A 22,860-nucleotide genomic window follows, 5' to 3' on the forward strand; every position below is an offset into this window, starting at 1 on the left:
TTTCGAACCCGTAACCTTTCATTCATTAATGAAGCATGCTACCAATTACGACAAAGCTCTGTCTGGTTGGACTTCTATTGCGTAAACTTTGAATCACAAATTGAGTAGGTTTGATTTAATAGGTTTGGTTTGATTGAAATTGATCGATGAATAAGAATGAAAATATGGCTATAACCACCCTTAGTAATTTAAGAATATTTATGCAAAATTTCAAGTTAATCAGTTTAGTAGTACAGTCGTAATGATGCGTCATTCGTATATTTCCTAACCCGTACATGTATAAGCCAAAATTTAGAACGAAATTTGAAATTCGGGCTTCGAGGTGCACGAGATTGATGTTTTTAGAATCTATGTGCAGAATTTGGAGATCTTAATAATTCCCGTTTTTCCGGTATGCAATCCACACGTTGACATGTTTAGATACGAACAAACACAGCCCTACTCTCACTTATTATCTAGATAGATTATTATTTTGTATGGTCTCTATATTTTTTTCTTTAATATCATAAGAATATTCTATTTGCTCATTCATTGACAACATATTATGGGATGATGTAGCAGGCCCAAAACTGTTTCAATCCTGAATTTGAACCATTTTGAAATGTTTTTACATTACAATATGGAATATTGAGTCTCCTTCTATGACTTGAAACCCAATTCTAAGACAACTATCGAGTACAATCTTTCAGGAAACTGACAACTCACTCTGCTGGAACGACTATAAAAAGTCGGTGCACTCCGAATCAGAGCATCCATCCGTCCGCCCCGGAGATGTGCGCCTGATGTACGGAGGCTGCAGTCGCCCGGTAAGGACGAGACATCAGATCGGGATCTGCGGATGGCAATCATCAGCTGATTGCTGCCGAGGCCACAACCCCACAACACAACAGTTATTCAGCCGACAACCGGTCGGCCGCAAAGAGGTCAACCGAGCATCTGCCACTTGTATTCATGCACTCACCACTCCAAGATAGGACACCGAATAAGGCATTGATGAACGCATTCGACGAGAATACTGATACAACTCCAAGCTAGGTTTAGTGTTGATTCCATATTTCATTGTTAATTTTCGTGCTACAAACTAAAAACACGAACCATTTGTGAAAAGTTGTATTGAACGAGGAATTGTCACTGCCACATATTTGATAAATGTTTATAATTTCAAGAAATTTTATCCAGTATTTTCAATATTAATTCTGTACAATATGAAAAATTGAGAAAAGTGTTTATGAAAAACTGAGAAGCTACTTCCAATGAATGGATGATTATAGCATTTTCCATTATTTTATTAAAGTCTACGTCCACCATAATACTCTCACAGAGTAAGAAGCTACAAAGCTAAAAAGAATGAAGAACAGAACTGTCACTACTACACAGAAGAAGAATATGAAGGACAGGACTAATATCAAAGACTGTATCAACTCATTATGACAATCTGCTGTCAACTATTATAATTTGAGAGACATTTATGCTCCCCCCCCCTCCCTCCCTATCAAGAACCTCAGTACTCCCTCAACTACCTCATCATTGTACCTACTCAGTTCCGTTCAATTTTAACATCATACATTCGAATGCAAGTTATGTCCTCCATAGCAATACAAATACTGTATTGAATTAGTCTTATTAAATTTATATTTTCATATCTAATAATATATCCATTATTCATAGGTACAATGATGAAAAAATTCATGGGCTGAGAATAAAACATTACGTTTAATGGATTTATAAGGGAGCATAATGTCTCTCAAATTATAATCATTTACAGAAGATTGTCCTAATGAGTTGATAGACAGTCTTGGATAATTGATACACCAGAGGCGTCTGGGCGACTCTACAGTCAATACTTCCGATGGAAAAAAGCTCTACCAAATGAGGGATTCGTTACCTCTGAATAAAATCCAAGTCTAGTGAGACCTTGATTTTAAGCTTTGCTTTGACTGTTAATGACTCCGATAAGATAGAAGTTCCAATGACATTATGTGATGGTAGGAAACATTAGGTATTATCAGACACGAATGTCAGTATATTTTTCTGAATATTTTTAGTAGGCTATATATATTTTTTTAATAACGTCAGTATATTTTTTCTGAATATTTCAAGTATATTTTTACAGAAATCTTCTAAATCCAGGACAATCTGTTTACAAAAGGATGAGATTTGATACATGAAATCTTATCTCAGTAAAATGAACTAATTTTGTATTATTTTATTATTAAATGGGTGCTTGAATCTGTAATCGGTAATGGGTTTCAATGGAAAAATGTTTAAATATAAATTTGGATAACGTATTTCAGTGATTTTATACATCTGAAATTCAATGTACCATACTGTATGTAATTCATATCATACTACTACTGTAATTTAAAATTGCCAAGCAATTTTAATTCAGCGCGAATTTCTTGAAATTACCGTCTTATATTTCTATAGGTTATAGGCCTAATTTCCAAATACTTTTCTATCATTCAATTGGGGTCCTCTGTCTGTTGTTTGGATGTATTGATCTAAAGTTTTTGGCAGGTTTCGAACTTCAAGGGTATAGTTGCTTCATTGATTCCGATTCATTCACTGAAATACTGTAGACCAATAGAAATTAATCAATCAAGAATATTATAACTTCTTCTGAATCATTCCAAAGCTTTCCAACAGTATACTTTTCCGCCAACAATAGGAAAAGCACAGCCAAGCTCTCATTATGACAGACTCATTTTTCGGCTGCCTTTGTACAGCATGCCTCTCACTTCCTGTCAACTTCCGCTATCCTTCTCTCTTTGCTGTCCAATGCATTTTCTCTCTCACCTTTCTTTGCGTGAAAATAATTTGAAACTCATTCTCTCACAATCTCTTTCATAATAATGCAGTAGGCCTACGTAGCAACTCTTTGGCACATTGTATTATGCAGCCGACTTCACTATTTGCGAGCTCACCTCGCTCTCACACACTATCCGTCGTCCTTGTTTTCTTCATTCCCTCTTTTACTATCAATCAAGAGCATTCACTATCCATGATCACAGCTGGCGCCGTTCTTTGAGTTGCTCAGGATACGAATAACGGTTTGACTTGTTTGTTGGACATTTTACTTTACTACTCCGCTTTGTGCACCACAGACGGTCCTCGCAAGTCTCAACGGTTTTAAACAATCCCAATAATTTGAAACAGTCGGAAAATTCCAGTATTGACACCTTCAAGCAACATTCGAGTAGATGGTTATTAGAAGTTGGCAGGGATGTTCAGGACGATTGATTCAATCCGCCTATACATTCAGAACTTGATTTCATAGTAACCCATTTCATTTTCATTTACCATTTCTAATGAGTACTATAGCCTTTACCTAGCTACTATTTATTTATGTCTGTATATACTAATAACAATGGAATTTCATTGTGTGCGAGTATATACTCTGATTTGCTGATGAATCGATTCAACCTATAATAATTTTATATGTACAGAACGTGGAAAAATAATCTCAATCAACACATTTCAGATACTGAATGTTGATTTGTAAGAATCAGACTTATGAACAAATATACCTTTACTGGTATGGAACAAATATACCAAATATACTCATACTGGTACCGGTAACCAGTAATTAAGCTATAATTATGGTACAGTACTATTACAGATTATTAATTATTACAATCTCAGCAAAAAAACTTTCTGAATATTTATTATTTTATCCCAAGTTGAAATATAATAATAATGTTCAATCTTTTTAACTAATAAACTTCTCTATCTGTGATTTCTATCCTCCAGAGAAATTTTTAATTTTCAAGTTTATTAATTATCACGCTAAATTGAAAAAAAAACAAGTAATGTGGGTTTATAATTTGAATATTAATGGAACAATCATTCGAATCAATTATTCTAAATATTCACTTGTAAATAGCCAATGTTTCCAAGAAATTGGTTATTGTGATTGTACGCCTAGAAGTTACAATGGAAAAGCCTGAATGATTATCATGGGTTAAAATGATAAGCAGAGACATATCACACCCATCAGACTCAGCGCTTCTTAAAACTAAAATGACAAGATACCTATTGATACAAAGAATCGTAAAAACCTTCAAACTCTGTAAAAAAGCTATGCAGTCGATCATGCAATAGCACTTCTCTCTCTTTTAAAAAATACACTCCTCTACTGGAAAAGTAATAACTCACAACAATAGAATCGACACCATCCCACCCTCAATGAGAATCCATCGTGAAAAAAGAAACATGAAATTTACCACATTGACTCAGATTGATCAACTATCTCACAAAGATCAATCAACTGATAAAAAGAAATAGTCCGGGCGTAAATGTCATGAATAAGGCACTCCGTGGTCATTTTTGAGTAACAGTCGTAGAAGATGTCTCATTTCTTCGTTAGGTCTAGCATAATAAGGATCGTGAAGATTGTAAGTCGAAATCACAGGCAAACAGCTCGGAAACAAGATGGCCGCCAAAATTTTCAGGGTTTTTCTATATCGCTTGTATTTCAATAGGCCTAACCGTTCGAGATATTCAACCGTTATTTAGAACGAAAATATTTTTAAAATTACCCTCTACAATTTTTGACTCATGAAATTTTCCTCTAAAACGCATATTTTTTTAGTTATAACCTTCAAAAACCCAAAAAACCTTTTTTTCTAAATTTGTTTAAATTTCATTCCATTATAACTTTCTTTGTGCAAGAGATACAGAGAAATTTTAAATCTATGAAATTTAGAGCGTTTTTCCAACTTTTGAACGATATATCTTAATGCGCTGTATGTCAAAAAATGAGTTCTCCAGCGCCCTCCAAAGAAAACCCTGCATGATTTCTGGTGCGTTTTCCAGACTTGCAAATGGTCTCAATCTCTTCGTTACAATAAGACGAATAAGAATATTGATGATGGAAACAACGAAGATATTCGACATCATTGAAAAATACAAGATGGCGGTCATTATTGACAAAATTTTTATATCGCTTGTTATTCAGTTATTGTGAGGGATATTGGTTTTAGCAACAAAGTGTTTTGAATTAACCAAACAATAATGTTCGACAGAATCATCTCATTTCGACCACTCTTTCCATTATTTATTCAACTTCAAAAACTTGAAATATACATTTTTCGGGGACAATATTTCACTTTCCACTCTGTATATGTATACGCAGTAGACAAACACTAGTATTATTGGCACAGTGTTGTCGAATATTTCCAAAGCTTCAAAATGACATCTGGTTGGAGGCTGTAAGTCCATATTTTACAGCTGGAGCGTCATCGGAAAAAGAGTAAAAAGTACTGTTTGCAGCGGAAAACACGCTTTTCCCACCAATAAATGCCAATCCCAACAATTAGAAAACCGTGTAACTTATGACTCCTTGAAGATACAGACTTGGGAATGGTATCAATCTCTTTATAATGATGTGTAGAAAGAGACAATCTATGATGGCAATCTCAAAAATGTTTGCCATCATGATAAAAACAAGATGGCTGCAAAAATATGTCGATTTTCAAGAAATCGTCTGAAATTCTAATAATATCGAGGATATTGGATCGTGTCAGCCATCTGGAAGCTCCAAAATTATCATACTACAATATCCGAGAGATTTACCCAATTCCACCGATTTTACTATGGTGATTTTTGGCCGCCACCTTGCATTTTTCTATAATGACAAACCTTTTTACTTTCCTTGCCCTATTACCATAGGTAAGGAAAGTATTGCTTTCCGAAAAAAATTAAGGTACCCCAATTACTAAATTTCTATACGTTTCGAGGTCCCCTGAGTCCAAAAAAGTGGTTTTTGAGTATTGGTCTGTATGTGTGTGTGTGTGGTGTGTGTGTGTGTGTGTGTGTGTGTGTGTGTGTGTGTGTGTGTGTGTGTGTGTGGTGTGTGTGTGTGTGTGTGTGGTGTGTGTGTGTGTGTGTGTGTGTATGCGTCTGTGTACACAATATCTAATCACCCAATCAACGGAATGACTTGAAATTTGGAACTCAAGGTCCTTCCCCTATAAGGACCCGACACGAACAATTTTGATCAAATGCAATTCAAGATGGCGGCTAAAATGGCGAAAATGTTGTCAAAAACAGGGTTTTTCGCGATTTTCTCAAAAATGGCTCCAACGATTTTTATCAAATTCATACCTAAAATAGTCATTTTAAGCTCTATCAACTGCCACAAGTCCCATATCTATAAAAACTTCAGGAGCTCCGCCCCATCTAGGTAAAGTTTGATTTCAGATTCCCAATTATCAGGCTTCAGATACACTTAACTGTTGGCAACTGTTGATTCTATTAAATCATTCACTATGAAGAGATAGCAGACCTCGTGTCTCCAGCGTTATAGTCCTGTCACCAGCTGGCTTAGATCTTTGAATAGTAGACTTGAATTGCGCGGGAACACTAGCGTCAGATGATAAATTTTCATAACGGCAAGGAAAATAGTGTGAGTGCGCCACACCAGATTTTTGAAATTGCCATCATGGATAATCTATTTCCACACATACAGGGTGATTCACGAGGATATGCGGTAACTTTGAGAGCTCATTCTATATGTAAAAATAATGAAAAAAACTTATATAAACATAGGTCCGGAAATGTTTCGTTAGCGAGTTATACAAGGTTAAAGATTTCGCCTGGATTTCAGTTCCGCTGAGTAAATGAAGACTCTCTGAAATTCTGGGAAGTTAAATTTAGGGGCAAATGCCATTGTTTCTTATGGTGTTTTACCTGAAAAATTGATTAGAACAGGTCCCAGAACTGTAAGATGAGTAGTTTTCGAGTAATCCAGTGTAAAATGCAAGAACATTGAGTAAAAAAACACAATTTTTACATTTGGCCAGCAATCGCTTTGTTATTTTACCAATAAACTGATCAAATTTCAGAACAAAACTTGTAGAAAATTTAATTCTAAACAAAACGGTATGATTAAAGTATACAGAAAGTGAACAGATAATCGATTAAAGGAAGTTTTATTGAAAACAGAACAACACACGTTTTTCATTTAGCCGACAATAACTCTGTTGATTTCTTATTAAAGATCTGTAAAAAGTTAATGATTTTTACTTAAATTTAACACCTTAATTTTTTTACTAAAATTTCAAAATAAAATAATATTAAAACACAGTTTTAAAATAAAGAATTAAACATAAACAACAAACATAAATAATAAAAAAAAATACACATGTTGAGCGGATAATTTGTTTTTCATAAGTTGGCACTACAATAACAGCTGATCAACAATGATGTGATTTGAAATGTAGAATTTTAATTCCTTGAGAGGTAACAACTGAGTTTTAGTCCACGTGTGTATTGTTTTGTTCGTCGTATTGAATTTTAGTCCGTGTTAGCATTGTTTTGTCCATAGTAATTATTAAATTGTTGGAGTAGTAATGCCATACTTATTTTCAACTGAAGAATACGCCGATATGGTGTTTATTTACGGTGTATGTGAAGGCAATGCTACAATCGCTGTGGAAGAATACAGACAACGTTACCCTTATCGAAGAATTCCAAATGCTAGAACCATTATTTCTACATTTTGTACGTTACGGGAAACAGGATCACTTCCAAGCGTAAAGATCCAGTCTGACCGCCCTCGCCAACATGATGTTAATGTGGAAGAAAACATTATTGCTGCTGTTGAACGTAGTCCAGGTATTAGTACAAGACGTATTTCAAAGCGGTTTAGGGTTTCGCAAAGTAAAGTTTGGAGAACACTTAATAAGAACAACCTTTATCCCTACCATAAACAAAAAGTACAGCATTTACAACCAGGAGACAATGAACATCGCTTGGAGTACTGCAATTGGTTAGTCAATCATCTTCAACTCTTCAAGTACATTTTATTTACCGATGAGTCACAGTTCACTCGTGATGGTATCAACAATTTACGAAACCAACATTCATGGGCAGAAGAGAACCCTCATGCAACAATTGAACGTAACTTTCAATACCGTTTTAACATTAATGTATGGTGTGGTATTATTGATGATAAGCTAATTGGACCGTTTATTTTTCTAGAGCGCTTAACAGGTCAGGCGTACTTACAGTTTCTTCAAGAAGAATTACCGACATTGCTGGAAGATGTTCCTCTTGCAACGCGACGCAAGATGTACTTCCAGCATGATGGCGCACCGCCACATTTTTCAAATGATGTTTCCACCTATCTAAATCATCAGTTCCCAAATAAATGGATCGGTCGTGGTGGTCCTATACACTGGCCACCAAGGTCACCAGATCATACGCCATTGGACTTCTGCATATGGGGATGGATGAAAGATCATGTTTACGAGGTCAAAGTAAATTCCCGTGAGGCGTTACTTGATCGAATTAATGAAGCCTTTGTGCAGTTAAAGGAGAGCCCCGTAGAACTACGAAAAGCAACAAGAGCAATTCTTAAACGAGCAGAAAGATGCATTGAAGTTAATGGCAACATTTTTGAGCATTTACTGTAATTTTATTGCATAACTTTACATTACAGTTTTCAATAAAACTTCCTTTAATCGATTATCTGTTCACTTTCTGTATACTTTAATCATACCGTTTTGTTTAGAATTAAATTTTCTACAAGTTTTGTTCTGAAATTTGATCAGTTTATTGGTAAAATAACAAAGCGATTGCTGGCCAAATGTAAAAATTGTGTTTTTTTACTCAATGTTTTTGCATTTTACACTGGATTACTCAAAAACTACTCATCTTACAGTTCTGGGACCTGTTCTAATCAATTTTTCAGGTAAAAAACCATAAGAAACAATGTCATTTGCCCCTAAATTTAACTTCCCAGAATTTCAGAGAGTCTTCATTTACTCAGCGGAACTGAAATCCAGGCGAAATCTTTAACCCTGTATAACTCGCTAACGAAACATTTCCGGACCTATGTTTATATAAGTTTTTTTCATTATTTTTACATATTGAATGAGCTCTCAAAGTTACCGCATATCCTCGTGAATCACCCTGTATTTATGAAGAGATTGATACCATTTTCAGGTTTGTACCTTCACGGGGTCATGAGTTACATGGTTTTCTAATTGTTCAGGTTTGGCATTATGGTGAAAAAAGAGTGTTTTCCGCTGCAAACAGTAGTTTTTTCTCTTTTTCCAATGACGCTCCAGCCGTAGAAGGTGGACTTACAGCCTTCAACCAGATGTCATAACGAAGCTTTTATAATATTCTACAACACTGTGCCAATGATATTGGTGTATTGGTTCACTTTGAATACATTTACAGGGTGAAAAATGAAATTTTGTCCCCAAAAATTTTATTTCAAGAGTTTGAAGTTATATTCACCATTATAAAAAATTGGAATTGGGTAAATCTTTCGGATATTGTAGTATGATTATTTTGGAGCTTCCAGATGGCTGAATCGATCCGATATTCTCTACTCTCTACATTATTAGAATTACAGACGATTTCTTGAAAATCGACATATTTTTGCAGCCATCTTGTTTTTATCATGATGGCAAACATTTTTGAGATTGCCATCATAGATAGTCCCTTTGTACACATCATTATAAAGAGATTGATACCATTCCCAAGTCTTTATCTTCAAGGAGTCATAAGTTACACGGTTTTCTAATTGTTGGGATTGGCATTTGGTGGAAAAAGCGTGTTTTCCGCTGCAAACAGTATATTTTACTCTTTTTCCGATGACGCTCCAGCTGAGAAATATGGACTTACAGCCTCCAAACAGATGTCATTTTGAAGCTTTGGAAATAATCTACAACACTGTGCCAATAATACTAGTGTTTGTCTACTGCGAATACATATACAGAGTGGAAAGTGAAATATTGTCCCCGAAAAATGTATGTTTCAAGTTTTTGAAGTTGAATAAATTAGGAAAATTTTATGAAACAAAAATTGTAGAGGAAGATTTTAAAAATACTTTCGTTAAAAAAAAACGGTTAAATATCTTGAACGGATATTAAAATACAAGCGATCTAGCAAAACCCTGAAAATTTTGGCGGCCATCTTGTTTCCGAGTTTTTTGCCTGTTATTTCGACTTACAATCATCACGATCCTTTTTATGCTAGACCTAACGAAGAAATTGAGACATCTTCCACGGCTGTTACTCAAAAATGACCACGGAATGACATTTGCGCCCGGACTAAAAGCCACTGTAACAGCTTTCAGTCACAGTCAAGGATGGCAAACAATATTGTTCTATTATTTGTGATAAGAAATTAGTAGTACTTTTTCCTAGTAATAGGAATGCCATCCCAAGAATAAAGTAGTATCTTACCAGTGTGAATAATCCAATTTGCACACAGATTTCAACATTTGAATTTGTCATCTATGTTAAAAAATAATATTACCCATTCCATCAATGTCGAGAGAAATGTTTAGTAGCGGATGAATTATGAATTGAATGGAACAAGTTCAAGAACATCAGAAACATTCTAGCGATGGACCAAGCACTGCACGTTGAGTACAGAAACAATAGAGTAATTACTAGATGACTATAAATGGAACATTGCGCCAAACGTCAGTGGAACGGAAACTTGAGAGGTCAAACTGAAAATGAGAATACAAAGGCTGATATTCTTTACATTTCTCCCGGAATTAATCGCACCATTGCATTGATCATGATAACGATGAGAAAGATAGTTGCTTGAATTTAGAATAACGCCCTCTACATATCATACAGGATACAGTTCATGACTAATGGTTCCAGGAATAACTAAATTAAACTGATAGATGGATCAGGCATCACGGAGAGTTTCACAAATATGAACAAGAATGAAATTGAATGGTATGATGAGAAATCGTCCTCAAGTAAGTACGTAACAAGCAGAATTAATAAAGTAAACAATCTAAAGAAATCTTGTGATTGATGATAATAATATTTAGCATCGCTGAGGAATTGATTGGGCAGAATGAGATCATCTCTTGCCAATTAAATGGATCGATGATTGAACAGTAGTCGATCATAACAAAGTTGACGGAAGCCATGCAGGCCACGTAATTAATTTTTTAGTAGTATTTTGGCAAAAGTCTTCCACTTAGAAGAAAATTTGCTAGTTATAAAAATGCATACCGTACTAAATTGTAAAATGGAACTACTAGAAGGCCTACTATACCCTTTTTATATTTTTTTTATTGACACGACATTTTAACAAAGCTTAATTAGGTAGCATATGAAAAACTACGTAATCTAATCCGTGATAACTTGAAATCGCATATAATTATACATTTATTCATTTTAACAGTAAGCACTTATCATTAAAAAGATTCGAAAAGGTAAAACAACGGAAACAACCCTTTACTATTCCTCTCCCTACTATAAATGATTTAATTTATGTGTTTTCATGATGATTATATTAAAAGTTAATGGCCTCACATGGAAACTAACCGACCGAATAGAAAACGTAACAACAAATTTAATGCTTCAGTAAAAATAATAGAAACTTGAGATTGAATCATTTGGGTATAGATTACTTCTGCAGGGGTAATCTAATCCCCCCCACACGACTATGGACGCACCCGCCTTAATTTAGAAAAAATCTGGTGTGGTACACTCACACAACTTTCCTTGCTCATTGAACTGTGAGCCTCATTCTTAAACGACAATAATTTAGAGAAATAACATAATGACGATTGGCGGCAACATAATTATTTGAAACTACGATCAGACTACTGTATATGTGTGTATAATATAATATTGTTTTCAGAGTACTTTTTCCTTTGTGTAAATTGTGAAATCCGATGATTTTTTAAAAGTCGACAAAACAGCTGTTCTACAGATGAAATATCTCGACTATGTGTTATTTTTATAGACTGCTCTACCTACCTACCTCATGCACGAGAAGGAGGTTACAAATTCCATTTCTCAAGGATGGCGTGAACCCCCCATTAGTTTCCCAGAAAGGAGACTCATGCCAGTTGATGGAGCTGATGAATAACTATACAGAGTATGAATTTGAAATAAATCAGTCGAGAAATTTTTGAGAAAATCGTGAAAAACATGGTTTTTCAGTAATTATCCGCCATTTTTCTCGAGAATATTACGCAGCTCCTGCTATTTTCCTAGAAATGAGACTCATGTCAGTTGATAGGGCTTATAAATAGCTATCCATGGTATAAATTTGAAGAAAATCGTTAGAGCCGTTTTCGAGAAAACCGTGAAAAACATGGTTTTTTAGTAATTATCCGCCATTTTTCTCGAGAATATTACGCAGCTCCTGCTATTTTCCCAGGAATGAGACTCATGTCAGTTGATAGGGCTTATAAATAGCTATCCATGGTATAAATTTGAAGAAAATCATTAGAGCCGTTTTCGAGAAAACCGTTAGAGCCGTTTTCGAGAAAACCGTGAAAAACATGGTTTTTTAGTAATTATCCGCCATTTTTCTCGAGAATATTACGCAGCTCCTGCTATTTTCCCAGGAATGAGACTCATGTCAGTTGATAGGGCTTATAAATAGCTATCCATGGTATAAATTTGAAGAAAATCGTTAGAGCCGTTTTCGAGAAAACCGTGAAAAACATGGTTTTTTAGTAATTATCCGCCATTTTTCTCGAGAATATTACGCAGCTCCTGATATTTTCCCAGAAATGAGACTCATGTCAGTTGATAGGGCTTATAAATAGCTATCCATGGTATAAATTTGAAGAAAATCGTTAGAGCCGTTTTCGAGAAAACCGTGAAAAACATGGTTTTTTAGTAATTATCCGCCATTTTTCTCGAGAATATTACGCAGCTCCTGCTATTTTCCCAGAAATGAGACTCATGTCAGTTGATAGGGCTTATAAATAGCTATCCATGGTATAAATTTGAAGAAAATCGTTAGAGCCGTTTTCGAGAAAACCGTGAAAAACATGGTTTTTTAGTAATTATCCGCCATTTTTTCCGCCATCTTGAATTGAATTTTATTGAATTTCTTATTGTCGGGTCCTCATGGTATAAGGACCTCAAGTTTAAAATTTCAAGTCAATCGGTTAATTAGGAATGGAGTTATCGTGTTCACAGACATACACACACACACACACACACACACACACACACACACACACACACCACACACACACACACACACACAGACCAACACCCAAAAATCATGTTTTTGGACTCAGGGGACCTTGAAACGTATAGAAAACTTGAAATTGGGGTACGTTAATTTTTTTTTGGAAAGCAATACTTTCCTTACCTATGGTAGTAGGGCAAGGAAAATAAAAAAACTCAGCTTGCAACCTCTCATAATTTGAGAATCATTTTCAACACTGCTGACCTTTTTTGGGACCCCATAAGATTTGATTTTGATTTTTGAACCCCCTTCATGTGGGCAACCCTGATATTTCTGAGAAATAACAAAACATCTTTCCAGCTTATTAATGAATCCAAAAATTTTGGACTAATAATTTTTGAAATAGCAGTAGGTATGCATAATATGAAATGTGTAATGTATGTGGCTTGTAGATAAATATAACTGAAAGAGCAATTTAACTATAAGCAGTAATACATTTATACATTCACATCACTTTATTCAGTACTATTATAGAGAATTAATGAAACAAATATGATTACATATAAAATTGTTTAAAAATTCACGAAGATTCATCAAGGGCATGATTCACAGGCTTGTGATAATAAACTCATTGAGGACAATGACTTCAAGGAAAAACGAATGACAGATATGGTTTCAAGTGAGCCAGTGCGAGAGGATGAATTCAGATAACTAGACTAGTATTCTGGTGAAAAAAATCATAAGAAACAGGAAATACACAAGTAGGCTACATCCACTTTATAAAAACAATTTCAAATGGAACACAGCAATTGATTATTTATTTTTCATTGAGAGAGTAATGAAATGCTGAATTTGAAGCCGCCAACAATGAACAATGGGACCCAATGAATACGACCACTGAAACAGCAAGCTTTTGACGTCCAATTGTATGACAAGAAGTGGAACACTTCTTTCAATTATATGGAACTTTCCACGTGAAAATTTCACCGATCAGAGCGACCTACGAACGAAACGCCAACTCCTTTCAAGGATGTATTTGCTTTGATAGCAGCGTGGGTATGACCTTGCACAAGTAGAGACACATCATCGCCGCGTGTCTCCTGCTCCACTCTGCCTTCACCCACCATTCCCCCCCCCTCACACCTCAATTATCATCCATTTTTGCTGTCGACCATCCCATCATCGCCCATTATTTTTTGTTACACACATTTCCCCTACGCCAATCATCAGCTGACTGCAGCCAGTACAAGAACATATAGCTTCATACTGCGCATGAAAATAAAACACTGAGTCACTCCAGTTCCTTCTCAAATAAAGTCCTTACTATGTTCGGATGCAACACTGGAATTGATTAGGCTACATCGTTGATTCCACACAAAAGCGTCAAAAGAAACAAATATATTTTCCAGCAATGAAAACATAACCTGGACATTTTTTGGACATGTTATTCAGTATCAAAACTTGTGAATAGAATAGTTTTGGGCAAAGCCTGTTATTATTTCGCAATCATATTTATATGATTTGTAATTGTATCCACAAATTGATAAATATTGTCACAAATAAATAATTTTTAGAAATGAATGCGTTAAAGTTTCATTAGCAGTAAATTAGGACATCAATTAGTTACTCCGAATTGGGTCATGGATCACATTTTCACAAAGTTTACATTTTCATATTGATCGTAATATGGAATACGATGAGAAGCCAAAATATGAAGTAAATTTTAAACATTTGCAATGCACTTCAATATGCATTAAGTTGAATGGAATACAAAACTAGCATTACATGTTTACATGAGTGGAAAACAAAGCACCAATATAGCGATGCTGATTTTTGGAAACAGAATATTCAGCTGTAGCCAGAGAGAATAGATTGAGAATCAGATAATAATTACAAATACAAATTTAGTTCTATTCCCACTGGTTTTTGGTTACTGCAGCTCTACTGTAACTCCAAAAACGGGTGACAGATTGTTGAGCACCATCAACTCAAATTATCAAAACCACATCCTGTTGATTTTAAAACTCAATTTGAAAACATTTGGATTTATATACAGAAATATATGAGATGTAAAGTCTATTCCTTAGTAAGCAAAAAGTTGAGCTATAGGAGAGAATTTCACCTAATATGCATAGAACTTCACCTGATTAAATTTTAGTTTTTTCAAAGTTTGGAGTTTTCCAATTATTTGTAATTAATTTAATTCAATTTAGAAGTATTTTTTTCATTTAAAAATGATTTTTGTTTGTATGGATTGTAAATTGAGTGTGTAATTGAAGAATTTTGAAGTGACTCTTATAACCTCTAGCTACATTTGGACTGTTGTATAAATTAGAATTGGAACCGTTTTGGGCGCAAGTTAGCCTGTGGTACTTTTCTGTAAGTTGTATAATAATTCTCAATGATGATTATACATTCTTCTCTGCATGATAATAAATGGAGAGAATAAAGATAAATAATTTCTAAGAATAAATTAAAAAGATAGATGAGAGTTCACAGACATTCAAGTGAGTTACTACTGAAAATACCTACAACCAAATCAAACTGATTTATTTATAGTTGCCGCACCCTTACCACTAAGTAAGTACTTCACCATTCAGTGGAGTCAAAAAACTGATGGTCCACTCTTTTTGATCGTTTAGTGGCTCCGGATGTGAGTCACTCTTCTAAGACAAGCGCAACATTTGCGCCAGCTAGAATACTAAAGACTGTCCCAAGTTTCCTTCAGGGATCTATCTACAGAACTATCTATAGTGTAAGTTGTAGAAACAGAGATGCGGGTATTGATTACCATGAGTGCTTCCGTGCGATTTACAATCAATGAGCGAATATTAACTAAATGCACCCGCATCTATGAAAAAAACTATCAATGTTCTATCATAGAAGAATTTACTATCCGTATCATTTTCACTAGAATTGATTCAAATGAATTTATCTTTCAGTTTATAGTTTATCTTCAAGATTCTTTTCTTAGACGTATGAATACCTGTTATCTGAACATTTTTCATGATAAAAGAGCAGTGTGCGAGGTATAGTCATAAAGCTCTTTTCCCTTATTTGATACAAAATAATGAATGATTAACGAATCTGTTCTAATGTAGACTTCAAATACAAATCGTGAAGCTATCAAAAAGGGTCAGAAGAGAATTAAGTTTGTTCTTCAAAATTAATTATGCAAAATTTATGCTCTAAAAATAGAATTTCACAGAAATTCATCAGCACATAAATGAAAGTAGAGAGATGCAGTTCAGGCAAATGACGCAGTTGGAAAAGAGACTAATGAATTATATATTTGTGAGTCTTCTATCTGTCAATAGTATTGATGTTTCAGTCAAGCTGCTAGGGGATATAAATTATAGATTCTATTGACACTAATGGAGCAACTGAGTTTCGGAAAATGTCAGGGAATTCACAAAATTTTCTCACATTCTGCAATTTTGACTCTAATGCCACGACACAAGACATATTAGTTTACTCAAAATACAGCAATTACCCAGTAATTAATAAAGAAATGTACTGAGTTCATTCATAACATGGAGAGAAGAGAGACGGCAACTTTATACGGTTACTCGAGAGACTGTTACTTTATAGAACTGGAACAGACAAATTTAGTTAATTCAAGACCGACATTTTATTAATTCCAATTTAGTACATATTATTCATGAAACCTTTTGTAAAATAATTTTGCTTGAAGAAATAGGAATTTCTACAGATAGTTCTTTGCTTACTGAAGTTGAGAAGAATGTAGAGCAACAACACAGAAAGTTAATGTGCAGACCTGGTTAGCAGACGAAATCTGTCAAAAGTAAATTAATTGGAATAGGCTGCTGTATAGTTTTTATAATGTAAGTTCATACATGACTTTTCCAAAGTGCATACTAGTGTTTTTGGTACAATTATTAATCTTATTTCTATTCAGTTTCACTGAAAAGGTAGCCCCTTATTAGGTATAAAAAATTAATGTTTTTGGTAATTCTGAGAGAAGATATGATGAAATTTTACTAGGAATTGATAGTTTCTGCATTGTCAATGGTTATTTGGAACAGATTTCCAAGAATATCAATAGCATTGATTACTTCATAAGCTTCGGCTACGCATATTTTTATCATCACATAGGGCCGGAAACGGGGAAGTCGACTTCCGGAAGTTGATTCTACGCGGCAGACCAATCAAATTCTATTTCTCGTCACGCCAGCGAATCCATCCGTTAACACCGTATCACCTGCTTGCCAACAGGACATGCCTAACCATTGTTCTGTCACACAGCAGCCTGTTTTTGTGCGGGTGGCTGCAAATTCACTGATAACAACCAATGCAGAGCAATGTATTGTTCTGAGAATGCAATTCAATAAAATATACTCAAAACTTGGCTCAATAACAAATTTTGAGCAGATGACAGAATTAAATGATTTGCAAATAGATTATTGAATTCTACCCACAGTTTTATTATTTGTGAATGAAGGATGAGGTGATAGATGACGTTTTTTGGGAGAAGAGTCAAAACTATGACCCGTCAGAGATAGCTAGTTTTATGAAAATTAGTCTTCAATTAAAAATACTCAAGTCTAAAACTCCCTTCCCTATAATGATCTACCTAGGTGTACGCAACAATACTCTTGAGCTTCTGCAATTATATTTGAAAGATAGAAGTCAGACTGTGTTTGTGTGTGAACCCCAATTGGTATTCTTGGGCCTCTGCTCTTTATAGTTATGATGAACGATATTTAGTACAACATCAATTCCAAAGTTGATTGTTATGCTGATGACTCATCCAGTCTCTGTAGATAAAAATGTAATACATAATGTAATACTATTCAGAAAAACAGGTCCAAGTGTCTGGATGAGGTTCAGTGCAATGGTTTGCTGCTCAATAGAAATAGAACTCAGTTATTGGTGCTTGACATAAGGCAGATTACTGGGGATGCAAGAAGTCCCGTGTAACACCAAGAAGCTTGGTGGGCCAGAAGCTTTCTTGAAGTCCGCACGTAGATAATGTATGCTCTACTTTCCAGAGTACTACTTCATGGTTGATTCTATAATAGATGCTAGTAGATAGATTATATTATTGGGAAATTAATCACCAAAAATACAATAGTGCATGCTATTTTGAGTTTTTTCAGAGATTGTTTGTTTTTGACCTGAACTATGGGTTGTACTCCAGTTGCTCCTATAACAAAAAAAAACTATTAGGATAAATCCTTTGAACCATTGAAAGCCTCTTTTCACTTCTGACAAAATTATGACTATAGCCCTACATATTATGGTAGTCTACAGAATTTTAATAAATGTAATGAAGAAAAGAATATAATTGGTACTTTATATCTCATTGCATTCTATTTTCATTGTTTTACTTCTTGACTCATAACCAATACAATCTTACTCTATACTTGATTAATACTTATTAATCGAAATAAGTATCTACTTCATGTATTTTATCAAAATTATATTTTATATCAGTAGGTACGGTACTAATGTAGGCCTATTTATTGTTATTACTCAAGACTTTTCCGATTGCCATGGTCAACGTATATGCTTCAAATTGAAGGAATAAATATAATCGGTTTCCAATAAAAACCATAAACAAACTAAAATGAAAAATAATGCATACTATTTACAGAGAGAACAGTCGGATGAGAGTGGAATCTATAATGAACTATTATGTGATTATTTCACTGATAAAGAAGATATCATTTCGAGTGATAGTAATGATGGTGAAATAGATCATGTTGAGAATGAAATTTACCCTTCTGATACAGAAAGTGCAGATGAGAATTTCAATTCTAGTCAAGGACAAGTTGATGATCCAATGAATGTGGATGAGGAGGATAGTGGTGATGAAGAGCCGTTGGCAGATTTATAATTTTCCAAGGACAAAATGTAGAATATAATGAAGTGGAAAGAAGTGTTCCTTCCAAATATTTTCACAAGAATTAGAAATATTGTTCTACATTTACCTGGGTCTAAAGGTGAAGCAAAAAATGCTGCAACTGATATAGAATGTTTAAATCTTTTTTTGACAACACTATTATTGGACTGATAATTTCCGGTACAAATATCTAGATAAATCACATAAAAGAAAAATATCATCGAGAAAGAGATTCAAGACTCACACATGATACTGAAATTTGAGCATCCTTTGGCATATTACTACTCTCAGGTGTGATAGGTGGTAGTAGAAAGAAAAACAATGATTATCTGGGACAACTCGAATGAAACTGGGGTGGAAATGTACTACTTAGCTATGAGTAAAAAGCTATAAATAGAAATAAAATGAGCAGGTTATATATTTTCCTTTCTTCCTATTGCAAATGTTCTGTATACTTTTCTCAAAGTTGTACATTTTACAAATTATCTGAATTTGTACATCCCAATTAGAAAAATATCATCTTTTTTATCATAATTATGATAAATTGAAATATTCTTTCCAAGCTGAAACAACTGTACAATTGCTCTTATTATTTTTTAATCATAATAAATGTGATGCAAGACCTTACTCACGATTGTGACTTGAAAAGAAACCCAGTGAACCATTTTATACAATTAAAACAAAATTGGCTACATATTATGTAGCCCATGCGCTCTAATGTGTTACTTTTGATGGCACGCCTATCGGAGGGTTAATAACTTTCACAGGGAAGCATAATTTACACACAGGGTCGTCGGAAGTCATTACAGACTTACATGGGTTGCATTGTTTAACGTTTCATACAAAAATACAGAGAAATCAAACTATTCCGTTGGTGATCATTTATCAAAGAGCAACAAGTGTTTTGAAAAGTTTTATTTGTTATTGTGAAGGTGATGTTGTGGTAAATATCCATATTGAATGAAAACGACTTGAAATTTTCAAGCCCACTGATTTATTAAAACAATATGGAATACTAGTGTCAATAATAATACTAGTATTGATAATGTTTCATCATTATCAATGAAACAATAATACTTCCATCATTGTCGGTATTATCATTGATACCGAAACTTGTAACTTAAATAATGTTTTGATAAGTGGTTTTGATAAAATCAAGTTACCCACATATTTGAAACTGATCCAGTTCTCATCGCTTTGTCCTAGAATCGTATTTTTTCCTTTACTCTATAACTATAGGCTACTCAATTATTTTAAAGCTGTTATTTTTATTCAATAAATTAAAAAAACTATTAAGAAGAAGCTGATTGAGCATTTCATACATTCGCTTAATATAAACTGGAGAATGAGATATAATTTGGTGGCCAATTATAGTCAAGACAGTGAACCCACATAGCATACTTGTCAGCAAATTTTTGGTTGAAATCTATGTACAGTCTTATTTTCCTACAAGATAACAGAAACTGTCTGTCAGTGCCGTCAGGCAGTCCTTTCTCAAAGCAAGTCTAGTGCTTTTTCAGGTACCTACAATAACGGCGATCTTTGTTGAAAAGTCGTCGATTATTATACGATCATGAATAACATTGAATAGAATATTACCTTTGAAAGAATGAGTATTATTTTTTTCAATGAACTATCATCAAAATAATAAGGTATCAAATGTCGAATTATATAATCCCTGACACAAAAATCCGCCACCGCTAAAGCTCAACATCTATATAAAAACCTATTCATTCAAAAAGCAAAACTAGATAAGTTACATCTTTAAAAATAATATGTAAAGTACCGTAAACTTAAAATTGTTAATCTAAACTATGATGCTACTGTATAAGATGAATTATTTGATACCAATTTAATAGATTTATCTGATTTTGTAAAATACAGTAACGTACGTCTACATTAGGTATTTGAATTGTGGATTTACAAATCAAAAAAGCACGTTCAAAGCATGAGAAGTCAGTAGGTATATACTGGTAAGAAAAGGTGTTATTTTTTGAAAATCATGCTTAAATTCACCTCTCAATAACTTAGTAACCAACACCATGTTCATGACAGTAATTCAAGTACGGTATGAACTATGAATTGGAAACCGTGAAACAGATAATGGTAAAATATAACAAGTATTCATTTTGCTTTAGAAAGAAACAAAATGCTGCATGCATTTTTAAATTTATCAAGCTAAGACCTTATCAGTTATTATGACCATAATAGAACATTCTTGAACAAGTTCCAACTTGCTGTTTGAACCTGTTCGGTACTACAGATGGCAAATCCTTTATCAATAATAGGCTATATTTAATAAATGCCCTTATAAAAGAGCATAGGCTGAAAAGCAGTTTAAAGCACAGATTTAAGAATAAATATTAATTTGAATAATTCATGTAAGGAAAGTGCTGATTTTCTATGCCTAGCCTATACAAAGGTGAATTCACCGATTCATCAAATAAACTATAGGTACAAACTACGGTATAGGATTTTAAAGATAACTATGTTTCTATAAAATAAGTTACAGTAGTTCTTACCTGGAAAGTTCTTAGAGAACTGTAGGTTGCAAAACTCTTTCACACAACACAATATTCACTCAAATTTCTGCCACAAAAATGAAATAATAATAATAATGTGTTCTGGACTTGACAGACACTGACAACTTAAGGACGAGAGGAAGCAAGCCTGCCTGCAACGCTGCAACTCCAAGCTCGAACACAAAATTCAACTGACAGCTGATAGCAACAAACGTCAACGAACAAAATCAAGTAGTGTCTATCGGCCGCAAAAATAGAATAGACCAGTTATAGAATAGACACGGCCCATTGTATACAGTGAACTCTATTCTAACTGGAATGGGCTGTCCAATGCTAAGCTACAGCCAAAAGTGTGTAAGGCGGAGTGAGTGAGACAGGCCTACCGTGTGGGATTCCCTTCTCTCTCGTACTCATACATTTAAGCAGGTTGTTGCAGCTCTTGAGTACCATTTTTCATTTTAAAAGATGAAAAACGGATTTGAATGAGTATTAGGGCTATCAGTATTAGATCACAACCTTTTCTCTTAAATATTGTGATGTATTTGTCGTAAAATGCATAGAATTGAATAAAAATACGACCGAGAAATGGTGATGTATTGTGTTGCATTTGGATGCAAGAATGGGCATGTTAAAGGAAATGAAATACCATTTCACAGGTTAAGTCAAACATTTCCAGTCTATTAATTAATTCGAAGAAACCTTTTTGTTTTACATACATTTCCAATACTTTTTTCTATATTGATCAGTTTATTTGACAAAAAATAAAACAACAAATTTGGTTATATTCTTAGTAGGCCTATACGGTGATAGTTTCTATAGTGAGGTCCACTTTATAATGGCAGTGGATAAAGATAGGAGAATAGCGATGTCGATTCTCTGCATCAATTAATTATATTTCTACACTGTCAAAAACATAATTGGCATCGTTGTGGACCTAGAAAAGGATAGTACCACCGGCTTTGTCGAATGATAGACAAGTATAGCAAATTCAAAGTTGATCAAATACTGTCATTATAACGTGGACCTCACCATATGCTAATTGAAAATGTAGGCCTACTTTATAGCATCTAAAATAAAGAAACATAGTTGAAGAGCAAATTATTCCTTATTCAAAAAAGAATAAATACAAATTATTAATAATTCTGTGTTATCATCATGAGATGACATAATTTATTGTAGGTATGGACCTACTTTTATTTTGAAAAATATGATATTGTTATCAGCTGAATAGTGATTAATTTTTGAAACCTTTCCGTTTCAAATAAATAATCGTTCAATTTACAATAAATCATAAATCTTTCCTTTAACAATAACAATGAATCATAAAATCCAAAAAACAATAGTATATCCTATCAAAATAAACATAAGACTGTGTTTAATAGTTTCAATTAAACACAGCCCTCCTTTGGACTGTGTACGAACAAAATTCGGGATTGGAATAATAAGGAGCCTGTTTTTTCATTCCCAATCATTTCATGACAGTTTATATTTGTCCTTGTTAAATAAATAAATGATACGCTTCTCTGAAATCTGGCCCAAAGTTATTCC

At 34.0% G+C, this 22,860-nt stretch overlaps 1 protein-coding gene across 1 annotated transcript in view; it reads right to left on the reverse strand.

Moving 5' to 3' along the window:
- The window catches only part of LOC111049990 (myosin heavy chain 95F), a 66,449-nt gene extending 44,939 nt beyond the window's left edge, over positions 1 to 21,510 (reverse strand). The window contains exon 1 of the mRNA XM_039438648.1: positions 21,313 to 21,510. The gene's annotated coding sequence lies outside the window, so the exon portion shown is untranslated. The remainder of the gene's footprint in view (positions 1 to 21,312) is intronic.
- Between the last annotated feature and the right edge of the window lie 1,350 nt (positions 21,511 to 22,860).

This window comes from Nilaparvata lugens, chromosome 1, assembly GCF_014356525.2.
Source record: "Nilaparvata lugens isolate BPH chromosome 1, ASM1435652v1, whole genome shotgun sequence".
Taxonomy (NCBI): Eukaryota; Metazoa; Arthropoda; class Insecta; order Hemiptera; family Delphacidae; genus Nilaparvata; species Nilaparvata lugens.